This window comes from Martes martes, assembly GCF_963455335.1.
Source record: "Martes martes genome assembly, chromosome: 1".
Taxonomy (NCBI): domain Eukaryota; kingdom Metazoa; phylum Chordata; class Mammalia; order Carnivora; family Mustelidae; genus Martes; species Martes martes.
Genome location: NC_137888.1, coordinates 180,927,884 through 180,943,482, shown reverse-complemented (window position 1 = coordinate 180,943,482; position 15,599 = coordinate 180,927,884). Strand labels below are relative to the sequence as shown.

The window sequence follows — 15,599 nt, the reverse complement described above, 5'->3', positions numbered from 1 at the left end:
ACCCTGAGATCAAGAGTCACATGCTCTATGGACAGAGCCAGATAGCTCCCTCTCCCTGTAAAATATTTAAACAATGCACGGAATACAAAGAGCCCCCTTAATTAACTCATGTTCTAAATAATTTTATCTGCAGAAATCACTACCCTGTCAGTTTGAGGAGAATCAGCACAGACTGTTTTAACATGTATGTTCAGATATATACATGCATGTATTTTCAAAAATTTCATGTTAAATGGTTTGCTTTGAAATGTTATTCTATTGGACATATTGTTTTGCAAATGAAGCAAGTATTGTTAATATTTGTGTGTGTTTGTGTGTATATAACTATCCATAAATTTTGTATATGACTCTGTGTGTGTACTGTGATTCTATACGTATACAGAAACACACATACATGATATATATTCTTATATATTTGTATTATTATTAGATTATATATTATTATATATTATTTATTATATATAATATCGTATATATTTTTATATATATATTTTTTCAACTCAAGTGGAACTAGGCTCTTTTTTGGTGATCTTTCCAGTGTCAACACATAGAGACCAACTGTACTCTTTTTAAAGGTTCTATAGTAACAACTGGACATGTAATAATTTAATGAGTCTCCTGCTGAGACACACTTAGATGTCCTTCAGTCCTTTGCTATTCTAAGCAATGTCATGGTGAACAATGTCTACACAACTTTGCCTATGGATGAGGAAATTCTGCATCACTTTGAAAAAGGATGGGCAGCATTTTCTCTCTCATCTGTTGTACCAAACTATAAGACCTGGAAACTCAGATTACATATAAACCCAATTTAAGGAGAAAATCACTCCATTACGAAGCACTGGCTATAGACTTCCCATTTTTCCAGGTGTTTTATACATATCATCTCTGAGCTGCAGTCACCCTGTGGATTGCTGTGACTTTCTCCAATTTAACAGATGGGGAAATTGAGGCTCAGAGTGGGGTAAGCGATGGTTTTTCTGTTTGAAAAATACTAATTATTGCATTTACATTTTTGACTAAACTCTGCTCTAAAAGTCTGAAAACTAGCTCAGTTGTTTAGATCACGGTATTATGGAGACATGGTCCATAGAAACCATTGAAGTGGTGTGGAGAAGTGAGCGGGCAAGCTTTTACTTTGTTCCATGGCCCCTGATTATGTCCTTAACTCAGCAAAGTACACACTTTTGGTGGCGAGCAGAAAGGGAACAAATACTTGTTTGTTTCAGGTACTAAGCTGGGCACTTTATGTACATTATTTCATTAAAGCACCACAGAAAATCTATATGACAACATCCCCATTTTACAGACAAGGAAACTGAGGTACAGAATTTAGTAATTTATCCAGAGTTAGCTGAGTAAGAAAAAAAGCCAAGTCAAGATTTAAATTAAGGTCTATCTGAACAACAACAAAAAAATCAACTTTTATTCCACTATTCTATTCTATGGGAAGAAAGAAATAAATGTGTCAGTTCAAATCACTGTACTTCTCTCATAAAACTCACACAAACAAACCCCAAATACATGTACTATGGTGAGAGAAAATAAAATAATACTCAGGAGACCAATTGACACAATACGAATCCATTAAGAAATATGTCAAAACTCAAAATATTTCAAGTTACTCTGTTGTTGCATAATCCAAAGGAATTTATTTTCTGATTTTCAAAAAGCATCTTTTTTCCTTTCCACCGTACTTTGCTCTGACTTGTCCATTTTCCTTCTGCCAACACCTCATCCTACCCCAGAGAATTAAATAGTAAATGCTTTTCTGGTGAGTCTGCCCATCCCAGGATAAACACCATGAGTGGTAGCCATATTTGTACAAGTTGGTCCTACCCCTTCCGCTTCAGGCTTCAGCTGATTGGACCAGGGAACAGACACCTGACTCAAGCTGAGCCAATCATATCCTCAGTCCAGGGAATCCGGAATTGAGGCTGAGAGGATGGGGTAGCTCTCCTCTGCTGTGTGTGGACAAAAAGGAAAGCCATCTGCAGAGAGAATGAAGGGCACAAGCAGCTGGAAAGAGGCAAGAGAAATCATGCAACCTGAAAGGAGGAGCTTGAGAGAGTTGCCGTCAGCTTTCCTAATGTCATTCTAGTCACTTGTAGTCACTTCCGCGGCTTTGGGTGAAGTCTTGCTCTTTGGTGCCATGAAACAGCCTTGTGTTCTTTTAATAAGACTTTTTTTTTTCTTTCTGAAACTAACTCAAGTCGGGTTCTGCTGCTTGCAACTAAAAGCATCTTTCTAAGATACCATATATATATATATATATAAATTCTTATATTTTATATTTTTATAAAATATATATTTTATGTATAAAATATATTTTTATTTATTTTTTATATTTTATATTTATTTTATATAATTTTTTTTTTTTTTTTAGAGTGGGGAGGGACAGAGAGAGAAGGAGAGAGAGAATCTCAAGTACATTCTCCACTAAGCATGAAGCTCCATGCAGGGTTCAATCTCAGGACCCCAAGATCATGACCTGAGCTGAAACCAAGAGTCAGATGCTTAATCAACTGAGCCACCCCAGCATCCCAGATACCACAGGTATCCACACATAAATCAGAGCAAAAGGTTACCAAAGGATGGACGCCCCAGATGATACCATTACTATAGTCAAGTCATCTATGCATAATCACAGATGCACAATTCACAAGTACAACAGCCAGGAGAAAGGCCGACATTTGGTGGGGAGAACTGAACGAACATCTCAGTATGTGACGTGAGAAGAGACCTTACAGGACAAGCTGCGGAAGCACAGTACAGGTGAACTGAAGGGGAAAAAAAGTTACAGTTTTAAGCCCATGTTGGCACATCCGTGCTCTTTCCTCTGTGGGAGGATGGCTTCTTTGGGAGGCCAGAGTACTGATTTTCTCACTGCTAGTGATAGAAAGGCCTGCCTTTGTCCCTTACTTAAATCAGAGGTTGAAAGGTGGTGGATGTATTTTGTTATGAATAAATTTTTGTTGGTGATATCAGAAATCAGAAGATGCCGCTGAAGAAAAATTGAGACGGAAGGTTTGGGAAACACTGGGCTGCATTTCCTCCGTGGCAACACTGGGCCGGGGAAGGCGGGGTACAGCAGCTCCCTCTTTAGATGAGGTTTGTGGTGTCTGCCTCGCCCAGATTTATTATCTGCCAGGCTCCTGGGAGTCACATCATGAGAATAAGCAAACCCTTATTTAAGTTCACAAAGTACCAGAGAAGAGACAAAACCCACGTCAAAGGTGGGCCTCCTGTGCACCAGGCCGAGTGCGTGACACTTGACCTTCATTAATGTCTAGTATTTCAACCTCTAAGCAAGCCTCTGAAAGGGGTATCCGTATTTTGTTTGGTTTCGTTTTGGGGGGCCTTCTTCAATTTAAGCACCAGGAAACCACCAAGGTCTGGGAAATGATGTCACTTGCATGAGTTCTAAGCCAGACTTGGGCTCGAAATCGTATTTTATCTCTTGCTAGCTGGGTTAGCTTGGAGAAGGTACTTAACCTTTCTGAGCCTCATAAGCAATACCCTGGTAGCTTTTCATCCGACACCCCCGAGAGTGAAATAAACCACTTCCACAAAGCACAGTTATTATCCTCCTTATTTGCCTGAAGCTTAACAAACAGCTAATAAAGCTTCCTATAGTCCATTTACCCTACCATTAAAAAAAAAAAAACAAACAAACTTCCTAATGGGAGGAAGATTACTAACCCATTTTGAAGAAGATAAATGATAGGTAGAGTTAACAGGTCATTTAACAAGCACATAGCAAAAAAATTCTCCAGAGCTGATGGGGCAGACATAGAAAGACAGAGGGGACCACGAGCTCCTGTGTGCCTTCTGTAAGCCTGGCACCTGGTTTGACATCTTATTTTTATTTTTTAAAGATTTTGTTTATTTATTTGAGGGAGAGGGTGCACACGTGCGAGCATGGTGGGGGAGCAGAGGGAGAAACAGAGTCCCCACTGAGCAGGGAGACCAAGGCAGGACTCGATCCCCGGACCCCGGGATCATGACCTGAGCTGAAGGCAGATATTTAACCAACGGAGGCACCCAGATGCCCGGCAGCACCGCCTGCCCCTCCCCCTGTCAGGCATTTTAATGACAACACCGATAATACCACTAACGGGTCCTTTCTGTATATTCCAGGCCCTGCACTCAGCACTTTCCATGTATTCACATATCCAATCCTCATGATACCCACAAAAGGTAGGCAGTCTCCTCTCCCCATATTACAGGTGAATGAGGTTAGAGAGATTGTACGTAACAAGATTTATAAATGGCAGAACTGGACTCGAACCCAGAGCCCAAAGCTCTTAACCACTTAGCTGTACACCTGCTATTCCCTACGCCCTACGGTGACAAATTGTGGGAGGGCCTTCCCGTGCAGCCCATTTTCAACGGACTGGGTGGGTGGGGAAAAAGAGGGAAAACAAAACATTTGAAAGCAGGCATGAAAAATCATGTAGGCTGACTAGGGGTAGTTAGACTTTAGAACTTGTACATAGAAAGAGCCTTAGAGGGGTGCCTGGGTGGCTCAGTGGGTTAAAGCCTCTGCCTTCGGCTCGAGTCATGATCCCAGGGTCTTGGGATCGAGCCCCGCATTGGGCTCTCTGCTCAGCAGGAAGTCTGCTTCCTCCTCTCTCTCTGCCTACTTGTGATCTCTGTCTGTCAAATAAATAAATAAAATCTTAAAAAAAAAGAAAGAAAGAGCCTTAGAACGCATTTAATAACCACCGCTTACTTGGGATATGGGGCAATGAAGGAATGGATGTGTCCATTGCCACTCAGCTAGTTAAAGCGAGACCTGGGATTAAAACTCAGGGTTTTGACTTCCAGGCTGGAGCATAAGTGCTCTGCACAAGGTTACTTGGCTAAGAGATACCGTCTTATTCACATGCTGTTATTTGCAACAGGCTGATTTTTTTTAATTAAAAAAAAAATAGAATACTGTTAACAACAAAAGGGAAAAAAAAACCCAGGCATTTTTAATTTAATTTAAAACATGATCCCCCACTAATGCTTTCTCTTCTAATTTCAACAACAGGAGTTATATTTAAAGGGAACTGTTCATGGATGACAATGATTATATCTATAAATACAGAATCCTCTTAAAATATAACAAAAAGAACAAATTTTATTGAAGCATGTTCAATGTATTGAATATGTAGCAACTCATTTAATGCCATGAGGTAAACATCTCTATCATCTTCACTTTACACTGAGGAAACCAAAGCACAGAGAGGCCAAGTAACTTGTCCAACGTCACACAGCTAGTAAGAGGTAGAGCTGGGATTCCAGTTTCTAGGAGTTGGCAGACTAGCTCCTGAGTCTGTGTTCTTCACTACCTCATTACAAAGTGTCTTTTCTCTCTCTCTTTTGATTAACAAATTGCCTTAAGATCTATGAGTACGTACTTTCTTCTTCTTCTTTTTTTTAAAGATTTTATTTATTTATTTGATAGAAGACACAGTGAGAGAGGGAACACAAGCAGGGGGAGTGGGAGATTGAGAAGCAGGCTTCCTGCTGAGCAGGGAGCCCCATGCAGGGCTCGATCCCAGGACCCTGGGATCATGACCTGAGCTGAAGGCAGATGCTTAACAACTGAGCCACCCAGGTACCCCAAGTCTGTACTTTCTTATGAGCTCTTCGGTCCCTGAATGCCAGACAGAAACTAATTTGCCAAGTTAGGCCATGACACTTCATTTAAGAAGTCTCAAAGGAAGTACATGTTTCTTTTCATGAGCAAACACAGGACAGTGGGCCATGCTCTTTCTCCAGTCTGTGTGAAATGATGTAACACAGACAGAACCACTCAAACCCCACAGAGACTGTCCGAACAGTCTCAGGTGTGACCCATCCCCCGGGGCAGCAACGCCTCACACAGAACAGAAAACATATTTTAAAAAATCATCTCTTTGTAAAGTTTCGCTTTACCCCAACCAAACCTGAATCCCTTCCTGCCACCTCCTCCTCCATTTAACCCCAGGGACACAGAGGTTAAAACAGTGCAGGTTGGATTAAAACTCCCACCTCAGTCTGTGGCTGCCCTGCGTTTCCTTCCCCGCTGGCAGAGTGGGTCCTCAGACGCTAAGCACTGGGTGTTGGTGGAAGGACCTTGGCCATCTGGTCACTGGTCAAATGAGGAAGGGCAGAGTTGGAAGTGAGAATCGGCCACAGGCCAGACCTCTGGCATCATGGAGCATCTTGACGTGTAACCCACAGCGGGGTTCGAGTCTGTGTGAAAACACCCCACCCCAGACACCCAATCCCACTACCCGATTTAGGAGAGGAAAGACGAGGCAGACTTGGTAAGAAACCCAAAGGCAAGTCCACACAGGGCAGTGTGAGACCATTCATAATGACCAGGGTCAGCTTAAAAAGCAACAGGAAATAACAACTACAGAAAAAGACCAGAACCTCAGCGTTCTTTGGTTTTGCTTTAGTAGTTCTTTGGAACAAGGAAATATGAAAGCTTGGCGAAGGAAGCAGCAGGCTGCTTTTTTTTTTTTTCCTTTCCTTTCCTTTCTTCTCTCTTGTTCCCTTTTGACCTTTTCTGAAAGCCTAGCATGAGAGGGCCTGCCTCATCAAAATGACTCCTTAGGATTTTTTGTGGGGTAGCCCATCCAGAGTCGAATTCCCATCACCCCTTGCTGGGATGTGTGCAAAACCAGCTCTCTAACCGGGCTTCATGCTTTTGAGTCCCCTGAGGATCCCAGTCTCCACGTGGCTGTGTGAGCAGTATCTCTAAAATACAGATGAAATCCCTTCACTTTCCTTCTTAAAATTGCCAGACGGCTTCTCATGAGAACCTCGGGAAAATCTAACTCCTTCCCTTGCCAAGGGTGTCCACGTAACCCTCTCTAATTTTAATTCCAACCCATCTGCCTTCACTTTAACATACCAGCCACAAGGGCCCTCCCTTTCTTTCTCAAAATAAAAGCTTGTTTCTTCTTTGAAATTTTGCACATGCTGTTCCCTCTGGAATGCCATTTCCCCCGGTCATTGCATGATTGGGTGCTTTCACATCTTTCAGATCCTAAATTAAATGTCACTGTTTCCAAGAGGCCAGTCCTCAAAATACAGTGGAGACTGGATGCTCTTTCTCTTGTCATGTTGCTTTATTTTCTTAGCATAATATTTGTTTGTTCATTTTGTTTTTGTTTCTATCAGTCTCTACCTTTCACCATCAGTATGTAGATTTCATGACAGAGACCTTGATTGATTTGTTCACCACTGTATTCCCCAGGGCCTAGAACAGGGCCTGGCACAGGGTAAGACTGTGTGTGGTAAGTAAGAATCTGCTGAGGGAAGGACAATCTTAACTGCTCAGAACCTAGAAACAGTCAACAATGAAATACATTCACTAATGATTTCCATTTACACAGCATAAGTAAGGTAAAGTGAGGATGTTCCAAAACACTTCCTGAGCCTTGGTCCTGACAGGCTCCTACACAGCAAACAAGCTTTCCACCCTGAGAACAAGGCGTGTTATTAGACTCCTCATCAGATGAGAGATTCTAGAGGAACTGGAGAGAGGTAGAAGGGCGTATCTAGGACGTCCTTACTTTGGGATCTATTGAGTGGACGGAGTTTTATATTTCGCCTAAATGATGTCAACCCCAGCTGAATAGGGTTCCTTTATATCATCTCTGGGTGTTAACTGAATATGAGCTATTGACACTCCCGTTCAGAGCATGGCCTAGACTGACACAGATGTCTCCACACGGAGTCAGCTGTGGTTTTCCCTCGAGTTGTTCCAAGATGGTGCCTACCCTCCCAACGTGCTGTCATTGGGAGCCTCTTTATCCCGTATCAGTGAATGATTCTCCTAGCTTCTATAACCACTGGATGTCACATAGCACCCAGGCAGTACATTTTCTCACACTACTTACATCCCTACGAGATGTAATCTTTAGATTTTGTAGATGACGAAACTGAAGTGTCGAGAGGTTAGGTCGCTTGTCATAGGTCATGTTGCTATGACCTGGGGTGAACTCTCAGGTTCCATTAGCTGCACAAAAGTAGGCCTCTTGTGTGTCTCTCTCAGGTTCACTGGGCGTGGAGGACAAAGAAGAGACAGTGAAAGAGAGAGGCAGGTGGCCTAAAAGAAGGCAGGAAGAAAGGAAAATGTGCTGGTGTGGGGAGAATGAGAAAGAAGGGGAGAATTCCATTTCCCAAAGACTAAATTGAGTAACTTGAGAAATATGACTTAGGGAAAAAAAAGTTAACAATAATTAATGGCCAAAGTGACTGTGTGCCTGGCACTATTCCAAGCCCTTTCTTTTATTTACATGGGCTGTTTATTTTTTTTTAAAGATTGTATTTACTTATTTGAGAGAGTGAGAGAGTGAGCAAGAGAGAACATGAGTGGGAGGAGGGGTGGAGGGAGAGGGAGAAACCGACTCCCTGCTGAGCAGGGAGCTGAATGCAGGGCTCCATCCCAGGACCCTGGGATCATAACCTGAGCCGAAGGCAGAGACTTAACTGACTGAGCCACCCAGGCGCCCCTACATGGGCTGTTTAAATTCATTTTCTATTGTTTTGCATTATTTTATTTTTACTCTTTTCGTAGTCTCTACTCCCAACATGGGGCTCAAACTCATCACCCAGAGATCAAGAGTCGCACGCTCCACCATGAGCATGGGTGCCCCTAAATTCATTTTCATAACAAGCCTGTGAGGCGGATTCCAATACTAGCTCCATTCTGTGGATGAGAAGTCGAGGTTCAGAGAAGGTAAATGGCGGATTCCACCTGTAAAGCTACAGAGTGAGGAGGAGACACCGAAGAGTGGAAACACAGACACTGTGACTTCTGAATCTGTGCCTTTCACTGCTGTATTGTATTCTGTTCTAAAGCATTTCCCGTCTACGAGGTCTGACATAGTCAAACAGCCAGCTTAGGCATTGCCCATAAGAGCCTGACCACCAGGAAAGACACTGTTCTGGAAAAGCCTCATCCAGATTCACCAGACCAGAGTTTCTGGGTTCAGGTCATGGCGTGGCAGCAAGGCCAGGAGAGGAGCAGGGTTTTTGCAATCCCCATTCCTTGGCTACCTCCCGGCCCTGCCCTGAAGAAACACCGGCAGGGGCTAAAAACAGCGTCTGTGCATTTGCTATTGATTTTCACTGGACAGCAGGATAGAATTAATCCCCACTTCTTGGGCTGCTGGCTGTCATGCTTATATGGATACTCTGGATGCTGGATGACACTGATCTGGTATGTGGCCTCCTGGATCGGAGTCTACAATAGTCTGGGCTTAAGATGCAATCTGGAACACAGTGCACTGAACTCAGCGTGGGAAAGCTCTGAAACACGTTTGTACTCACTTGATCAGCCAGGATTCGCCGAGCACTTTCCAAACGCAAGCCCTGCTCTGGGTAGTAACATACATCAGCAAGGCTTGCTCTGAGCCGGGTATCTCGGCTTTGGCACCAGTATTTGTGGCGGATACCTCCTGGCTGTTCACTGTTGGATGCTTAGCAGCCTCTAACCTCTCCCTACTAGATACCAGTAACAGCTCCCTCCTGCTTGTGACAACCACACGGGTCTCCAGACATTGCCCAGTGTCTCTTGGACAAAATCGTCTCGGGCTGAGAACAATTGCTCTAGAGGTAAGGAGAAGAAAATAAATGCTAACAGTTAAATATTCTCAGACAATCATGAAGGCTCTGAAAACCTCAACTGGCAATGGACTTGAGTTCTGAGCCCCTGCGAAACTCATGTCTCACCCAGGAGGTGTGAGAAATTAGGAAATTGATAGAGAGAATTTCTTCTGGGCTATTGCTCTGGAGAAGGGGCTCCCAATACAGATGGGAGGGATAACCGTGTTTTCTGGATGTTAGCATTCAAGTGCGAGCTCCTTTCTGGCAGAAGCTGGAAAAAAGCAAACAAGAAAGGCGGACAGCCACTCCTGCAGCTCCGGCAACAACCTGGCCGGGAATTTCGGTCAGCTTTGGCAGACACTCCCTGGGGAGGACATTCTCATAAAAGACGATTGCTTATCAGATTATAGTCTGATCTCTTAAGGCCAGTGAAAAGGAAGGGCAGGTTTCAAAGGAAGAAAGAGAAGAAGAAAAGAAGCAAAACTGCTTTTTAAGTCTGGAGCTGAAGGCCATTGGGAGACACCAATTTGGTGCCTGAGAGGTGTGCCAAGATTTAGAATCAGGAGGCCTGGGGGGGCCCCTGGGTGTCTCAGTCGGTTAAGTGTCCGACTCTTGGTTTCGGCTCAGGTCGTGATCTCAGAGTCATGAGATTGAGCCCCGGTTGGGCTCTACACTAAGCACGGTCCATTTGAAATTCTCTTTCTCCTTCTTTCTCTCCCCCTTCCTCTGCTCACATTCACTTCCCCTCTCTCTCTAAAATAAATAAATACAATCTGAAAAAAAAAAAAAAAAGGAATCGGGAGGCCTGGGTTGTGTCCCAGCTCTGCTGTTTAACTAAGAGTTTGGCATTGATTTTGCGGTATCTCTCTAAATCTCAGTTTCTGCCCCTATGAAATGAGAACGCTAAGAATCAATCTTATTTAGCTTCGTTTGTCTCTTGCAATAATATGGATTGAACCTAAAATGTACCTCAAACGTACAGACGATAACCATACCACCAGTCATACACTCTCCTTATTGGTTATAGATCAGGTGTTAGAGTCTGTGCTCCACACCTGGCATGCACTGTTAGCTTTTCTCCTGCCCTCGTGCACGGAGCACTAGGATCGGTGGAAATGCTCTGGGAGCTGCTCAGTGCTATTATAACTGTCACCGGTGCTTTTAAGTTGGTTAAATGATTATTCTTCTCAAGGAAAAAGTTCTCCTGGATTATTAAGAGGACAAGTTGTCACATTTGAGTTGAAAATAGATCTACCTGGGGTGGCTGGGTGGCCCAGTGGGTTAAGCCTCTGGTCATAATCTCAGGTCATGGTCTCAGGGTCCTGGGATTGAGCCCCACATCGGGCTCTCTGCTCATCGGGGAGCCTGCTTCCCCCCCGCCCCCCCCCCGCCTGCCTCTCTGCCTACTTGTGATCTTTGCTTTTCAAATAAATAAATAAAAACTTAAAAAAATTTGATCTACACGTTAAACCCTGGACAGAGTGCTCAACCCAACAGATGAGGATTAAAGCCGTTCTGATTTCTCCGTGATAATCAACAGACTAACTCAAAACTGCCGTTTTTAACTGTGCTGTATGCCCAGCTGGGGAAATGCTTATAAATTCTTTGTCCTTCTCTGATTGTGACCAGGTTGTGTCTTGGGCTGGCTACTTATGTTCTCCGCAGCATGAAGTAGAATTAAATACACTGACCTGCTCTGTGTCATGTGCTTTGACCTACATCTTATCTACTTTGTCTACTGAATTCTTTTTTTTTTTTTTAAGATTTTATTTATTTATTTGACACAGAGATAGAGCATGTGCATGAGCAGTAGGGAGGGGCAGAGAGAGAGGGAGAGGCAGAAACAGGCTCTCCACTGAGCAGGGAGCCCAATGTCGGACTCGATCCCAGGACCCTGGGATCATGACCTGAGCTGAAGGCAGATGCTTAATGACAGAGCCACCCAGGCACCCCTCAAATGTTTATTTTCAAAAAACCACGCAGGATATATCTGCCATTCTTTTCCAGAAAGAAACATCCTCCTTGCTTAAAACCAGTTGTTAGGCTGTATTTTTAGACGTCAGGGTACAGTATTGCGTCGAAAAAGAAAAAGAAAAAAATGGGAGGACACAGATATTGTAAACAGGAAAAGTCACCAAGTGTAACCAAGAAAAGCCATGAGCATGGCCTCTGGTCCGCGGGGGAGTTCAGTTCTTGTCTGCAGCTCAGGCTGACCAGAAATGAAGCTCTCCCGTCAGCTTGTAGAAAATGGAAATTTCGGCTTTGGTGATTATGCAAGTAGCAGACACCCCTGTGGTTTGGAAACTTTTTGCTTTGCCAACTGTCAGTTTTCTCTTATCCCGTGAAAAACAGCCTGTAGGAATGAGCAAGAGTACTGCGTCTTTCAAAAACTTGAAAGTTAAGACAAGCACCGCTCGGGTGAAGGGATTTTAAAAATAAACTGCCGTCCTTGTAACGAAAGATATTCTAGGTACTGTTTATTCTCTGTACAGCACATTTGGAAATCTGGGCTGAATGTAAGCCATCCACAGGGCACATAAATCACATATATTGCCCTGGAAACCTAAAACTGAACAGAAATTAATTAGAAAACCAAAATCAACTTTACATTTGTTTCAGGGTACACATTCATTGTCAGAGTTTTCACGTTTCCATTTTTCATTAACGCCTATAAGAATGTCTCTGCTTTATGCTTTTCAAAGTCTCTTTGTTCTTTGTGGTCCAAGTACAAGTAGAGGCTGACATCAGTCCTTTGGGAGTTTATAAATATTACAAACAGATTGTATTAGGTCCAGAGCCCTAGCTGGGTTGGTAGAAATGTCACATTTGGGTAGGGAATTTAGAAAAGCATTACCAAACTGTGAAAACGGAAACGTGAAGAAGCACACCGAATACAGAAAATTTCTTAATCCTAAATGTCCAGGACTCATTTTATCACTCCCTTCTCAACCTACAGGTTTCTAATATTTTGTGAAGAAATTTTTTGGTCACTTAATGCAGGCAACGTTGATCCCATGGAATGACGTCTTTTTTTGAAGCTAACATAGGTGTCGGAGAGTAAAATAAAACAAAACAAAAAAAACTGGGAGGCCACAGGTCAAGGAGACAAAGGAAATACAAAAAAGGAGCCAAGAACAATTTCTGGGCCAGAATCAGAAAACACAACGAGGGGAAAGGAATCCTTTGAGAGAGAGAATGGTGACTCTCCACATATCCTAAGAGTCTACTGTCCCTTTTCAAGCTGGTTGTGAAGCACGACCCAATATTAAAAATTACAGTATATAAACTTACAAATTAAATAATGAAGTAACAAGAATAGAATGAAGAAATAGAATGAAAAAATAATTTAGTAATGAAATAATTACATTAAGATACAGGTAATAAGGCACGTCTGGTTAGCTTAGTTGGTGGAGCAGGTGACTCTTGATCTCAGGGTCATCAGTTCAAGCCCCACGTTGGGTCTGGAGCTTACGTAAAAAAAATTACAGGGGCGCCTGGGTGGCTCAGTCATTAAGCATCTGCCTTCGGCTCAGGTCATGGTCTCAGGGTCCTGGGATCGAGCCCCACATCGGGCTCCCTGCTCAGCGGGGAGCCTGCTTCTCCCTCTCCCTCTGCTGTTCCCCCTGCTTGTATTCCCCCTCTCACTGTCTCTCTGTCCAATACATAAGTAAAATCTTAAAAAAAAGATTACAGATAATAAACCCTCAAAAGTCATCATTTCCAGTTATTTGGCTTATGTTTTACTGTTCTCTTTGCTCTTGAGGTTATTTATGTCTACTGAGTCAGTGTGACAGCAATGTTCACCTCTTCCCAATCAAGAAGGTTACGGTGGTAACAGGAGATTGGCCAAGGTGAGGGTCTTCACACCACAGAAACTGGCACGTGCTACCCATCAGTGCCCTTTTCCCCAGAGAGCCGCTGAGGAAAGGTGCGCCAGCACACCCCTCTAGAAGCTCGTTGGGAGAGAGGGGGCTCAGAGAAAGGATGAGGTCCAGAGCACCATGTCTGGATGCTGAAGCCACCGAGACACCAGGTGACGACGGGACCGCAGAGTCTTCGGATTCAGAAAGAATTGCATCGAAAGCTCAGTCCACTTTTCTTCCTTTCTTTTTTTTAAACAAATTCTTTTTTTTTTTTAAGATTTTATTTATTTATTTGACAGACAGAGATCACAAGTAGGTAGAGAGGCAGGCGGAGAGAGAGAGGGAAGCAGGTTCCCTGCCGAGCAGAGAGCCTGATGCGGGGCTCAATCCCAGGACCCTGGGATCATGACCTGAGCTGACGGCAGAGGCTTAACACACTGAGTCACCCAGGTGCCCCTCGGCCCACTTTTCTAAGACTTACTTGTCACATCCTGACAGTGGGACTCATGATACCTGCCCACAGAGCACTGAACCTGTCAACACGTTCAATGTCACTTGCTTTTCCGGCTTCTTTTGCCCCTGGAATGCAAGTTTCACTTACTGCTGCTCTCCTAGCTCCTACACCAGTGCCCAGCCCGTCGTGGGGCTTACTAAATATGTGTGGAATGAATCAATTTCCCTTTATTTCCATCTGCTGCTCCGCTTCTGAGTTTTCTCTCTCTTCCTGTTAAGGTCTCGCTGGCCAATGAGTGACTCCTTTGCCTCGTAACCGCCAGATCCCAACCAGCTGTGTTGCTATCTTGCTATCCTTCTGGAATATCTCAAAGCACTAGAACTCTTCTTCCTGCTGCCGGGGGCCGCCGTGACCTTAAAGCACAGGTGAAAGGTGGTTCCAGCTTCTTCATTCACAAGCAGAACTGAGCACGTGTCATTATGCTCTGTCAACAAGTTTCCCCCAACTTGTACAGCCGCTCTGTTTTAATCTCGGTTCCGCTCTGCCTCCCGCAGAAGGGACAAGTCTTGTGAGAGGAAATCTCTCTCACCAGCATGCACAGCTGTCTCCAGGGAACCAAATATTTTCCCCTGTGGCCCTGCCTCAGCATTGCTTCTTGGACTTGCTGTTCTGGAATAACCTTTCCGAAGGCGGTTAGGGGCTGGGTCATTTAAAAAAAAAGCACAGGCGCTTCTGGTAAGAGTGGCCTGGATGGTGGCTTCCGCAAACTCACTGGGAAATCATTAAATGCTGGAATTCCTAGCGCCTTTTCGATCATACTCGGGGCAGTGAGGGGTGATCACACCTGGTGCCAGGAGTTGGTTTGGGATCGGCCCTTTAGAAGTCAGATGGATATGATGTCTCCGCCTGACTCTGCCTCTAACTAGCTGGAAACTTCCCGGCAAGTCACTTACACTCCCTGGAAATTCTCTGGGAACATTTTTGCCTCGTGCCCTGTAAGCATTCCATAAGAAGCCGCTAGTACTGCGTATTATTCCAGAAGTGTGAAGGTTAAGAGTACAGGCTCTGGAGTCAGACAGACCGGGGTCCAAGTCCCAGCTTGGCTCTTTGGTTTCTGTGTGGCCTCGTTTGGGTTACCTTGCTTCTCTTGAGCCTTGTTTTCCCCATCTGGAAATGGAAATAATAATAGCACCCACTTCCCAGGCCCGGGAGGGTCACATGAGATAATATGCATAAAATGCTTTGCAGAGTACATGCAATTTTTAGTGGTATTACTACACCTTTCATTAATAAAGACCAAGCAATTGCTACCCACTCCCTCAGAGTAGATGTCCTCGAAGGCCGTGTTCCAGTGCGAGCAGATCCTACAGTGCCCTTGTCCTCTGTTGCAGAGAAAGGAACAGGTAGCTTGGGCCACCCCAGATTGGTCTGAATGCTCTAATTAGGAGTAATATCACTTTGCCTGTCTAGAGTGCTTTGAATTTTCAAAGTGCCTTCACTTCTCTTTGATTCTTTTAAATATTACACATTCTAACACACCAGAGTGTCATACCCCCATTTTACAGGTGAGGCCAATGAGGCCCAAGGAAGGGGTGTGACCTCTTTATGGTCGCACAGCTAGACAGAGCCGAGACTCCAGACTGGAGTTCCTGCTTTCTTCTGCCTCAATCTCCTGACCCTTATAA

At 44.0% G+C, this 15,599-nt stretch overlaps 1 protein-coding gene across 1 annotated transcript in view; it reads right to left on the bottom strand.

Annotated features, from left to right (window-relative positions):
* The window catches only part of FRMD4B (FERM domain containing 4B), a 330,954-nt gene that overhangs the window by 119,553 nt on the left and 195,802 nt on the right, over positions 1-15,599 (bottom strand). The window lies entirely within an intron of this gene.